Source organism: Chrysochloris asiatica, unplaced genomic scaffold, assembly GCF_000296735.1.
Source record: "Chrysochloris asiatica unplaced genomic scaffold, ChrAsi1.0 scaffold00197, whole genome shotgun sequence".
Classification (NCBI taxonomy): Eukaryota; Metazoa; Chordata; class Mammalia; order Afrosoricida; family Chrysochloridae; genus Chrysochloris; species Chrysochloris asiatica.
Window position 1 is genome coordinate 6,004,166 of NW_006408715.1, and position 12,037 is coordinate 6,016,202.

The following is a 12,037-nucleotide window of genomic DNA, read 5'->3' on the forward strand; positions in this document are numbered from 1 at the left end:
ACCAGTATATTCACACATATCTATAGTTATTTCTATATCTACGTATTAGATATTATATTTATATATTACATATAATATGTTACATGTTTAATAGACATAGTGCATATATCATTATTCATGTATTTGCATGTTGTTGTGTGCTGTCGAGTTGGTTCCAACCCATAAAACCCTGTATAGGACTTCTGGGGAGTAGCTGGTGTGTTTGAACTGCCAAGTTTGTAGTTAGCAGTCCAATGCTTTTTCTACAGTGACATACCAGGACTTCATATATTATATATACTACAATATTTTAATACATATAAATTCAATAAACATGAGACTTTAAATCCTTAAAATACTTTAATTCCTGAAATTTCTGATAGTAGTTCAGTGCCAAGGGTCCATTTTTCTCTTTTTGTTTATTTGTAATATCCTTCTCTGTTAGAAAGAAGCATGATTTCCTTCATTTGATATTTATTTGCTTATAATAAATATGTAAAATATCTTCCAAATTGCTAACCCGAACTCTGTGAGAAACAAATTTAGCAACAGTATTACAATGTTTATGTATAGTTGTGTTTGCCTTTAGCGCTACCAAGTCCAGTCAAAGCACTCTTTTCCTAGTTGCTTAGACCAAAGTCTTTTCTCACCCTCCTCTTTAAATTGCCACACATCCTGCCTGAATCCCATTAACTGTAATTATGGTGTCTAAGTTCTGGGTGACCATTGCAATGAATTATCGAGTCCAGCAGAAAAGTAAAAAGTACATGTGGAGAGATGGCTAGTGACAGTTTTTGCAGTGTTCGATGCATCAAATCTTTTCTTGAGATGGTCCCTAAATGCAGATGGGATCTACTCCTCAAGGGTGAATTTTGACTAGTATGGACTTGTTTTAATTTTCTTCAGCATCAGTCTGAATTTGCATATGAACAGTTGATAGTCTGGTCCACAGTTGGCCCATGAGCTTATTTTGACTGATGATATTGAGTTTCTATATTGCTTCTTGCTACAGACATCATCAGTTTGATTCTTATGTAGTCCATCTGTCCCTGTAGTTTGGATTATTTTTCGAATGTCATATGTGATCATGCGATAAGTAGAATTTGGTTAACTTCTTTCACTTAACAAATTGTATTTACATTTATCAATGCTGTTACACAATTCAATAATTTCTTTTTATTGCTGAGTTGCATAGTTGTATGATTATAAATTTTGAATACCTTGTAGTAGGATTGCTAGTTCATGTGGCAAGTGCACAATTGTTTTTATAACAGAGGACTGTTTCCCAAGTGACTGTAACATTTTGCATTCTCTTCAGTAATAAATGAGCTTTCACGTCAGGTTTTGTTTGTTACTTGTTTTAACCACTGTAAAAGATATATACAGTGGTATTTCACTGTACTTTTAACTTTAATACTCCTAGTGACAAATACTTGTGAGCATCTTTTCATGGGCTTACTTGCTGTCTGTATATCTTTGTGAAGTATCTGTTTATATATTTTGCCCATTTTTTAAAAACATTGTAATGTTCTATTTGTTGTTGGATTTAAGAATTCTTTATATGTTGGAAAGATAAATTCTGGATTGGATATGAAGTGTGTCAATATTTCTCCTGTTTTGTGACCTGCTTTTCCATTTCTTACCAGTGTCTTTCAGGGGATTTTTTTTGTTTTAATTTTAATTTTTACAACAATAAATTACACCTTCTCCTCACTTATCAAATATGTCATTACCTGAAATTTCACATTTAAAACAATAGTAAAAAAATCAACTTTCTAGCCATTTTGTGCCTTAATAACCTACACTTAGCAGGAACAAACACCAGAGTATGAGGCGAAAGTAACAGTTTGTGATGGCTAATGTCATATGTCAACTGGACTGAGCCCTGGTCATTTGGCAGTTATAGAATGGTAGAATTTGGCAGTTCTAGAGTAATGCCAATGTGTAATGATACAACTTGATAATAGTCATCCTCCAGTAAGCGATCTGATGTAGTCATCTTCCATTTTCACATAACTCTGACTTGTGCATAATGCTTTGGCCTTTGAAACCTAACCACGCCAATAAATGTCTTAGTTATCTTGTGCTGCTATAACAGAAATACCACCAAGTAGATGACTTCAAAAACAGTAATTTATTTTCTCACAGTTTAAGAGGTTATAAGTCTGAATTCTGAGCACTGGTCTTTATCTCCTTTCGGTATCAGATATCTAGCATTCTTTGAAGTTCTCTATGTGTCTTGACATCCATCTTCCTCTGGATCTAGAAGCTTCACAGTGCAGAGACCCCAGCTCTACTAAGGGTTAACTCCACTCCTGATTCTTCTGTCTTGATGGTAGTAAGTCCCTCTTTCACTGTTCAAGTCTTTCCTTTTATCTCTTGTCAAAGAAAAAGTGTTGCATGCCACACTCTTGAAATCAAGGCGGTGGTGTAATTAAGAGTTATCTAGCCCATCCTTACATTGGTTTATCACATCAAATCACATCTTGTGGGATAGCTACATCTCAGCTGTCAAAACACTAAGAATCCTGGTCCAGTGAAGTTGACACAAAACCTTAACTATCACAAAAAGTGAGGAGCAGGTATAATCATGTCTTTTTTTTAATTAATTGAACTAATCATTGCTTTATTTTATGAATTTTATCATAATTGGACTTTCATCATAAAACATAATATCGTGCATATTTTCTTTAATTCATTTTTTTGTTTTAATATTTTGCATTTAGATCTATTTTGATGTAAATTTCATATAATGTATGACGTGTGTGCAGAAGTTTTTCTTCTTCTTTTTTTTTTTTATGTGCATCCAATTGTGCCAGTACCAATGTCTTAAGATTATTCTTTTCTCATGTCTTACTATTTCAGATTTGTATGTGTGAGTGTCTTAATTCTTTTGACTTTTCATAAACAGTAAAATTGGTAAGAGCCAGAACTCAATGGGACTGCCTTGCTTTTCTGAATCTTGCAAGTTTTTGCATTTGACAAGGTGTAGTCTTATTACTTTCTATCACTCATTTAATAGAAAATATTTGTGTTTTCCATCGTTGACATGTTTCTGCTTAAACAGATTCTTGGACCCACAGATTTTACTTTACATTTTAGAATCAGCTTATTAATATCTACAAATAAACTCAATCAGATTTTGATAGAATTGCAGTGAATTTATAGTTCAAATTGGGATGATTAACTTGATAGGACTTTGCCTTAAGCCATGCCAGGTGTGATTTTTGACTCTCTTTACTTTGCCCCATTTTAAAATTTTCTACCCTGAAAAAAACAGAGCCCTGGTGGCACAGTGGGTTACATATTGGGCTGCTAATTGTTGGGTTATCAGTTCAAGTCTACCAGCCCCTCCTCAGTGGAAAGATGAGGCTTTTTGTTTCCATAAAGATTTACAGGGTCACTATGAGTTGGAACCAACTCACCAGGTCACAACCATCACCATCACCATCCTGCTGAAAAGAATGCCTTACTCTTCCTTCTATCTTTTCTCTTATCCATCTAGCCAAGAAAACTTCAATGATAAAGCAGGGCAGATTTTCAGGTTTACTTCTTTAAGTATTCCTTCTCTAAGGAATCCTATCCTCCTGATTCCTGGCTGCCTTGTTGTTGTTGTTGTTGTTGTTGTTGTTGTTGTTGTTGTTAAGTGGCCTCTGGGCAGTTTCGACTCATAATGACCCTGTATAAGGTTTCTGAGGAGCAGCTGGTTAATTTGAACTGCTGACCTTATAATTCAAACCAACCTTGCAGTCCACTGCTTATTCTACAGTGACCCTAGTCCAGTAGGGAGGAAAACATACAAATAACTCCTTTGCTATCTAGCGGATTTTGACTCATAGTGACACTTTAGGACAGAATAGAATTGTGTCATTGAGTTACCAAGGCTGTAATCTTTATGAGATGTCCTGGCTAATACACTGGACTGGAAGGTCATTTTGAACTGCGAAGTCAGCAGTTCAAGCTTACCAGCCACTCCTCAAAAACCCTATACAGGTTTGCTCTTAGTCAGAAACGACTAAATCTTTATGATTCCTGGTGTAGCGCTGTAGGGTCAGCACTAGACTATTAACCACAAGGTTAGGTCGGCAGTTCAGACCCACCACCTGCTCCTCAGAAACCCTATATAGGATTGCTATGAGTCAGAACCAATTCAACAGCACTTAACAACAGCAACAACAATCTTTATGAAAGTAGGTTGCCGTGTCATTCTTCTGTGGTGTGATGGATTAGACCTTTTGGTTAGCAATCAAGTTAAATGCCAATGTGAGAAAAGAAATACATGTATCTTCTCTTCAAAAAATTATACGATGGGGCTGGAGTTGAAACGAGATAAATTTGGTTCTAACCCATTTTGAGAAAACTTCCCGTATTCCTGGATTTGTATGGCAACCCAGACAAGATTGACAGTTCTTGGCGCGCTTTTCCCTCCTAGAACAAAGACATTCCAAACCTCCCCAGGCCCAAACTCTCTCACTCCAAAAACCGTTCAAACAAACCAATCAGATATAGAAAAGACTATGCAGTGGAAACCTTAACCAATAGGGTGAGACACAACCTTACCTTATAATTAGCCAATCGGGTAAAAGACAAGACTGTATGGTGGAAACCCTAACCAATGAGGTAAGACATCAGGTCACGGTTAAAAACCCAAGCGGACTGCCAGCTCGGTGTGCTTGCTAGCCAGACTTTGTGCTGCTGTGCACCCTTCTGCAGAAGTCAAAGTTGCCTTGCAGAGATTCTTTGTTATATTGTGTCTTTGTCGTAGCCTTGATTCACGTTACTAACGCCAATGAATCATCCCAAGTATCTTTCTCTTCCCGTACACTTGTTGTTAAGTGCCTTGGAGTAGGTTCCAACTCATAGCAACCCTGCGTTGGGTTTCCAAGGAGTTGCTGGTGGGTTTGAACTGCTGATCTTGTTGTTTGCAGTCCAGTGTTGATCCCATAGTGCCACAGCAGAAGAAATATCAAACTTGTGCAACAGACAAGTCTATAGAGTGTAGTCTTCTCTCCTTCAGATAGAATTTTTGTTGTTGTTTTACGTTATTGAAAAGTAATCAAATCTCACTAAAATTTAAATGTATGATTTCTATATACATATGTTGTTTCTATATACAGGTATTCTATATACATATGTTGTTGCTTATAAGTGTCATGGATTTGGTTCCAACTCATAGCGACTCTTTATAGGTTTGCCAAGAAGCAACTGGTGGGTTCGAACCACCCACTTTATGGTTGGCAATCCAGTGTTACATCACCACACCAAGTAGGGAAACCCTCTAGATTCCAAACAGTCATTTGTGGAGTCCTGATGTGACTTTTAGTATAAATACTTGACCATAAGGTAGGTTTGAAAGGCAAGGTTTTCATTGTTAAGTGCTGTCAAGTCGGTTCTGATTCATAATGACTTCATATAGGGTTTCCAAGGAGCAGGACCAAAGAACTTGAACAAGTGACCTTGTAATTGAAACCAACTTTGCAGTCTAGAGCACTAAGCCACAGTGCCACACCAGGACTCTGAAAGGCAAGGTGGGAGGTTCAAACTCCAGGGCACATAAGAAGCTAAGTACAATGGGACTTTTAAAGAGAAAAGGAGGGAGAAGCATGGAAGACAGGTCATTGGCACAGCTTGACATAATTGAGGGACTCATGCCTTTGTCTTTACTGAGATCCCATCCCACTCCCTTGCCTCTTCACATTGTCACCTCTTTGGAGATTCAAATTTAGTAAACCTGACTTTGAACAAAAAAAAAAGGATTTGCAACTTCTGGTGAAGGAAAAGCTGCTGCTTGATTATCTTTAATCAAGGATTTCTTTAAAATGAATATTTGGTTTCAAAAACAAGATAACTGATAACTATTATTCTCTTTGACAGTAAGCATCTAACTTTTCTCATATTTTCAGTGGTGTTTTAGTTGACTAGAAGCTTATCTGTCATTATTGAAAGTGGAAATATTTCTTCTGTCATAGTTAGTGACATACTAGTGCTAGCTTGTACTGTTTTGCAAGAGCTGAATCTGTACACTTTTTCCCAAACCCCTGCACAGGGACATCACATCAATAATTTCAAAGTGGTCTTGATGAGAGTATTTACAACATAGACTGTCAAATGCAACAAATCAATATTGTTGATGGTTTTGTTTTATTGTGTTGTTTTTGTTTTTGTTTTTTTTGAAAGCAAGTTTAGTTGCATACCATTAATGAACATAGTGGCTGTTTTAAGCTTAAGAAAAATTTGGCCAATTGAATGGACTAAATAAATAGCTTACATTATTTCTGTGTGAAAAGTCTACGGACACTGAATATCAAAAATTCAGTTTCCCAGGTTTATATCTAGACCTCCTGATTTTTAAGAATAAAATACAGCTGCAAATTTCATTTCAATAACCATCCTGTTATATCAAAGAAGGAAAGCATCTTTAGGCTGCTATAGGCAGAATCTTGCCTCTTTCTACCTACTTTCTTTATTCTACACCCTTTTAAACCACCCTATCTGGGGAATAATATTACCCTATTATTGTGCTAATTCATTGCATAGATAACTTTTCTCTTAGCTGTCTTTCAAATACAAGCAGTCATACCAAAAATATAACCAGATTAACTAGTTGGGCCATCAAACAGGTACAGAGGCTTTCAGCCAAGGAATGATTTTTATTAAATCCCCTAGCAAGACTTCCTGGTATTCTGGAGCACCAAATGCTGACTACTTCCAGTATTCCTGCATGTTATTATTAATAAGTGTCTTTGAGTTGGTTCTGACTCATAGTGACCCTTTGTTATGTTTCTGAGGAGCAACTGATGAATTTGAACTGCTGACCTTGCAGTTCAAACTAACCTTGCAGTCTAGTGCATTAACCCTCAGTGCCATACCAGGAATTAAAAATTGCACACCCTTTATTTAAATCGAAGAGTACATGAATTCAACCAACCCCCAGTGTAACCCCACCTCTTTTAATGACTTTGCATAATTTACCTGTCTATTTCCCTCTAATTCTGAAAACTCCCAGATATGAGGAACTTTCCTACTGAATCCTAGCTCAACACTTTGCAAATAAAATGAATTTGTCTTTTTCAAAGACCAGCGTCTCCTTTAAATAAGTAAAGAGACATTTGTTTCCCTTGGGTCTACATTCTTGATTTTCTTGATCTATTTACTCTATAAAGGAGCTCTGATAGCTTGATGGATTACAATCTAGGCTGTTAGCCTCAACGTCAGCAGTTTGAATATACCAGTCACTCTGAGGGAGAAAGATGAGGCTTTCTGCTCCAGTAAAGATTTATAACCTCAGACGCTCTATTCAAGGTCACTATGAGTGGGAACTGACTCTGGCACATAGCCACCACCACCACCATTTACTCTATAAGCTGTGGGTTTCTCCTTCTTCTACTCCCCTTTTCTCTATTTCTAATGGATTCGACATTGGGTAACAGTAGATTAGAGTATTATTCATGATGAATGTATTGCTATTTCTGTACCAAGGTTGCAACAGAAACTTCATTTAGCATTTAAAGGAACACTATGGATAGGAAAGGACTCCTGGTGTTGCACTGTAAGATCAGCACTGGACTGAGAACTACAAGGTGGGCAGGTTGAACCCACCAACCATGTGTAGGGTTGCTATGAGTCAGAACTGACTTAAGAACACTTAACAACAACAATGGGTGGAAAAAACTTTCTTTCTGAAGAGCTTTGACTCACTAGGTTACTCTATAAGAGTGATGGGCAAAGTTAACATGAGGCATTTCATATTTCAAGTGTCATTGGGATAATGATGATTGGAGATTCTGAGAGCAGGTACCCCAAATTTCTGCTCCTCCCTGTCCTTCCTGCGTACATCACAGCATTTGCCATGTTTTTTTTCTGTATGTCACCATGTAATTAACCATAAAAACATTAAACTTTTTAAAGTTAAAAGATTACTGTTGTTGTTAAGTGCCGTCAAGTCAGTTACGACTCATAGAGACCTTGTATAGGGTTTCTGAGGATCTTGTAGTTCAAACCGACCTTATGGTCAAATGCTTCTTCTACAGCACCACACTAGGAGGATTGTTAGTAATTATGCCATATCCACTGGTAGAAACTGAGACCCTCCTGGGAAACCTGGGATAGAAGATAGATGGTTTTCCTACTATGAATCTTCCTAAAAAAAAAATTCCTAAGAAATCTTTCTAAAGATAATACAAGAACAGCTACAACCATACATTGACAAGAGACCCTCTAGAGGTTCAAGCCAGATTCACAAAAGGACTTGTAATGAGGGATATCATTGTTGACATCAGATGGATCTTGGTTGAAAGCAGAGAATACCAGAAAGATGTTTACCAGTGCTTTATTGACTATGCAAAGGCTTTCGATTGTGTGGATCATGACAAACTATGCAAAACATTGCAGAAATGAGTATTCCCAAACACTTAATTGTGCTCATGAGGAACCTGTACACAGACCAAGAAGCAGTTGTTCAAACAGAACATGGGAAAAACTAATGGTTTAAAATTAGAAAAGGTATGCGACAGGGTTGTATTTTTCACCATACTTATTCAATCTGTATGTTGAGCAAATAATCTGAGAAGCAAGATTATATGAAGAAGAATGTGGCATCAAGATTGGAGGAAGACTCACTAACAACCTGAACTATACAGGTGATACAGCCTTGCTTGCTGAAAGGAAAGTAGACTTAAAATACTGATGAAGATCAAAGACCACAGCCTTTGGTAAGGGTTGCATCTCAATGTAAAGAAATCAAAAATCCTCTCCACTGGACCAATAAACAACATCCATATAAATGGAGAAAATATTGAAGTTGTCAAAAACTTCATTTTTCTCAGATCAACGATTAACACTCATGGAAGTGGCAGTCACGAGGTTAGCAGTTTGAGCCCACCAGGTGCTCAGTGGAATACAGATGAGCCTTTCTTCCAGCAGCGATATAAAGCCTCGGAAAACCAATACAGAGTCAATATGATTCCAAATTGACTTGATGGCACTTAACAACAACATGGCTTAATGGGTAGCTTCAGCTGTTGTTTTTTGCCCCCATTTAGTAAGGTAATCATGGTGAGGACACTGATAAAATAGCTCATTGCTCATCATTTAAATTTATTCTTCAAAAAGTAATAAGCAAATCAGAAATTTGCACTATAATTCTGCTTATCAGAGTTACAGAAGGTTAAGTTCACTAATGGGCAGAAGTTGGCAAATCTATGAGGTTATAAATAACCACACAGGAGAAAATCATTAGGTTTAGTTCTATGCATCTGAAAGTATAAAGAAAAGCTCAATAAATAGTACGAAGGGAAGTAGATAAGTAAAACTGCTTCTTTAAAAAAAAAGACTTAATCTTGACTTCTTTCTACATCTCTGCTTTTGACTAGAAATAAATTTATCTTTATGGTGCTATTTATATTTCCTAGTACTGTATAATAATGAGAGCAGAAGCAGAAATATATGAAAATTATAATGCAGTGGGAATCAAGATGCATTCACAGCAACACCAATATGAAAATGTACATATATATATTTTTGCGTGTCTCTGATTTTTATTTCTTTCTATGTCTCATTCCCAACATTCCCATTGAACGTGGTATAAAGTTTGCTGCCTCATCTCAATTCTATAAGGACAGAATAAGTAGACAAAGGACTGAAAAAAATTAAAACTGAAGAGACTTTTCAAAGTCTGATAAAGGAAACAGAAAATAATTGATACTGAAATTAAAATTTAGAATGTATTCTTATTATGTTCTTGGAGTAAATTTACCTAGGTTTGGGTCAACAGAAATCAAGCAACTAAATGTTATCAATGCCTATCCATTTTAAAGCAAAAACAAAACAAAACGCGTTCCTAAGAAACATACTATGCCAGAATTTTGTGAACTTTACTGAGCACATGAAGGAGCTCTGGCTGTTGTTGTTGTTGTTGTTATGTGCCGTGGAGTGGGTTTTTACTCATAGCGACCCTGTACAGGATTCCAAGGCTGTAAATCTTTATGGAAGCAGAAAGACTTCTCTTTCTCCTGCGGAACAGCTGGTAGTTTCAAACTGCTGACCATGAGATTAGCAGCCCAATTCATAACCACTCCATTACCAGAGCTCCTTAGGGTAGTCCTTAGGAGTCAGGCTGCTAACCTCAAGGTCAGCAATTCAAAAGTACTAGCTGTTCCAAGGGCAAAAGATGAGTCTTTGCTCCTGTAAAGATTTACAGCCTCGGAAACCCTATACAGGGCCTCTATCAGTTGGAATCAACACACAACCACCACCGCTACCACTGAGCATATGAACCACCAGAAGATCTTGTTAAAATGCAGATTATGAATGATTTGGTTGTTGAGTGTGGTCATTACATGGCCAAGTCCTAAACTACAAATACATAAGTGTGTAAAGGAGCCTGGTAAAATACTGATTTATGTGATGAGCTGCAAACCACAAGATCAGTCATTTGAATCCACCAGCTATTCCGTAGGAGAGAAATGAATCTTTCTGCTCTGGTAAAGATTAACAGCCTTGAAAACTCTGCACAGAATCACTGAGTTGGGACCAGCTTAAGAGCACATAGCAGCAGCAGCTAGTGTGAAAAGCAAAAACAGTAAAAGAAAAGGCTGACAAAAGTAATTTCTTTAGAAACTCTGGCCTTAAGAGAGATCGTCATACAGAGCACAAGATATTGCTCCAAATTTGCTGGTAAATGTGTTAGAGCTGTTAGGTGCCATCAAGTCAGCTCTGATTCACAGTTACCCTATGAACAACAGAACGAACCTCTTCCAGGTCCTGTGCCAACTTCACAATCATTATTATGCTTGAGTCCATTACTGCTGTCACTATGCCACTTCGTCTTGTTGGGGGTTGGGGGGGGCATCCTCTTTTTTGCTCAACTTCCACTTTTCCAAGCATGATATCCTTCTCCAGGGGCTGGTCCCTCCTGATAATATGTCTGAAACATGAGAGATAAAATGTCATCCTGGCTTCTAAGGAGCATTCTGGCTGTACTTCTTTCAATACAGATTGATTTGTTTTTCTGGCAGTCTGTGGTAGTTTTAACAACAACAGCCAGGACGCAAATTGAATGCTCCAAAATGACCAATGTTAATGTTACCTCCAACCATACTTTCTATCTAGGAAGGAACAGACAGCCCCTCCTCCTGATATGCATACTGAAACTTCTTGTTCTCATACATTAGTTATGCACATGCTAAAAAGAAGCTGGCAGCATCTCTTCCTGCTATGCAGATCAAAACTCTTTGTTCTCTCTGAAGAGGGCAGACAGCATTGCACCTTGATTTTGCTATCTCTCTTAATTTCCAATACCATACTTAACTGCCCTCATGCAAGTGAAGCTTGACTACACCATGATATAAAAAGACCCTAGCCCATGCCCCCACAGAGAAAAACTTCACTATACAGGCAGCCATCACTTGAAGCAGCTGTGTTTATCACCTTTCATAAGTAACTTTCCTTATCAGTAACCATCTCTTTTATTTGATTATCTGTAACAAACTAATGTCACTCAGATTGGGTCTCAGCACCTGTGTACCCAGAAGGTTTAACCCTTAATACTCTTATGGACCTAACCCCTAACCCTATGGAACACAGTTCCACTCTAATATGCATGACTTCACAATTAATTAGAATCAACTTAAGGACAGCTAGTTTGGTACTGGTTTTGGATACCGTATGTGCTCATTATGTGTTCATAATAATCAATGCTAAAATATTGGCCCAATTATTACATCAGAGATGCTGGCACCAGGGGGACTTTCACAGACCCTTCTCAAATAATCCCATATACATGGCTCCTTGGTGCTAGATAGTCAGTAGATGAGTGCTTATGTGTGGTGGTGGTTGCTGTGCGTCACTGAGTCTATTCCAACTAATAACAACCCTGTGTAGGTCAGCAATTCGCACTCACAGCTGCTCCTTGGAAATATTATACAGTTGGAACAGACTCCATGGCACTTAAACAACAACAATAGGTTTCTGAGACTGTAAGTCTTTATGAGAGCAGAAAGTCTCATTTTTCTACTGCAGAGCAACTGGTAGATTTGAACTACTAACCTCTGGTTAGCCG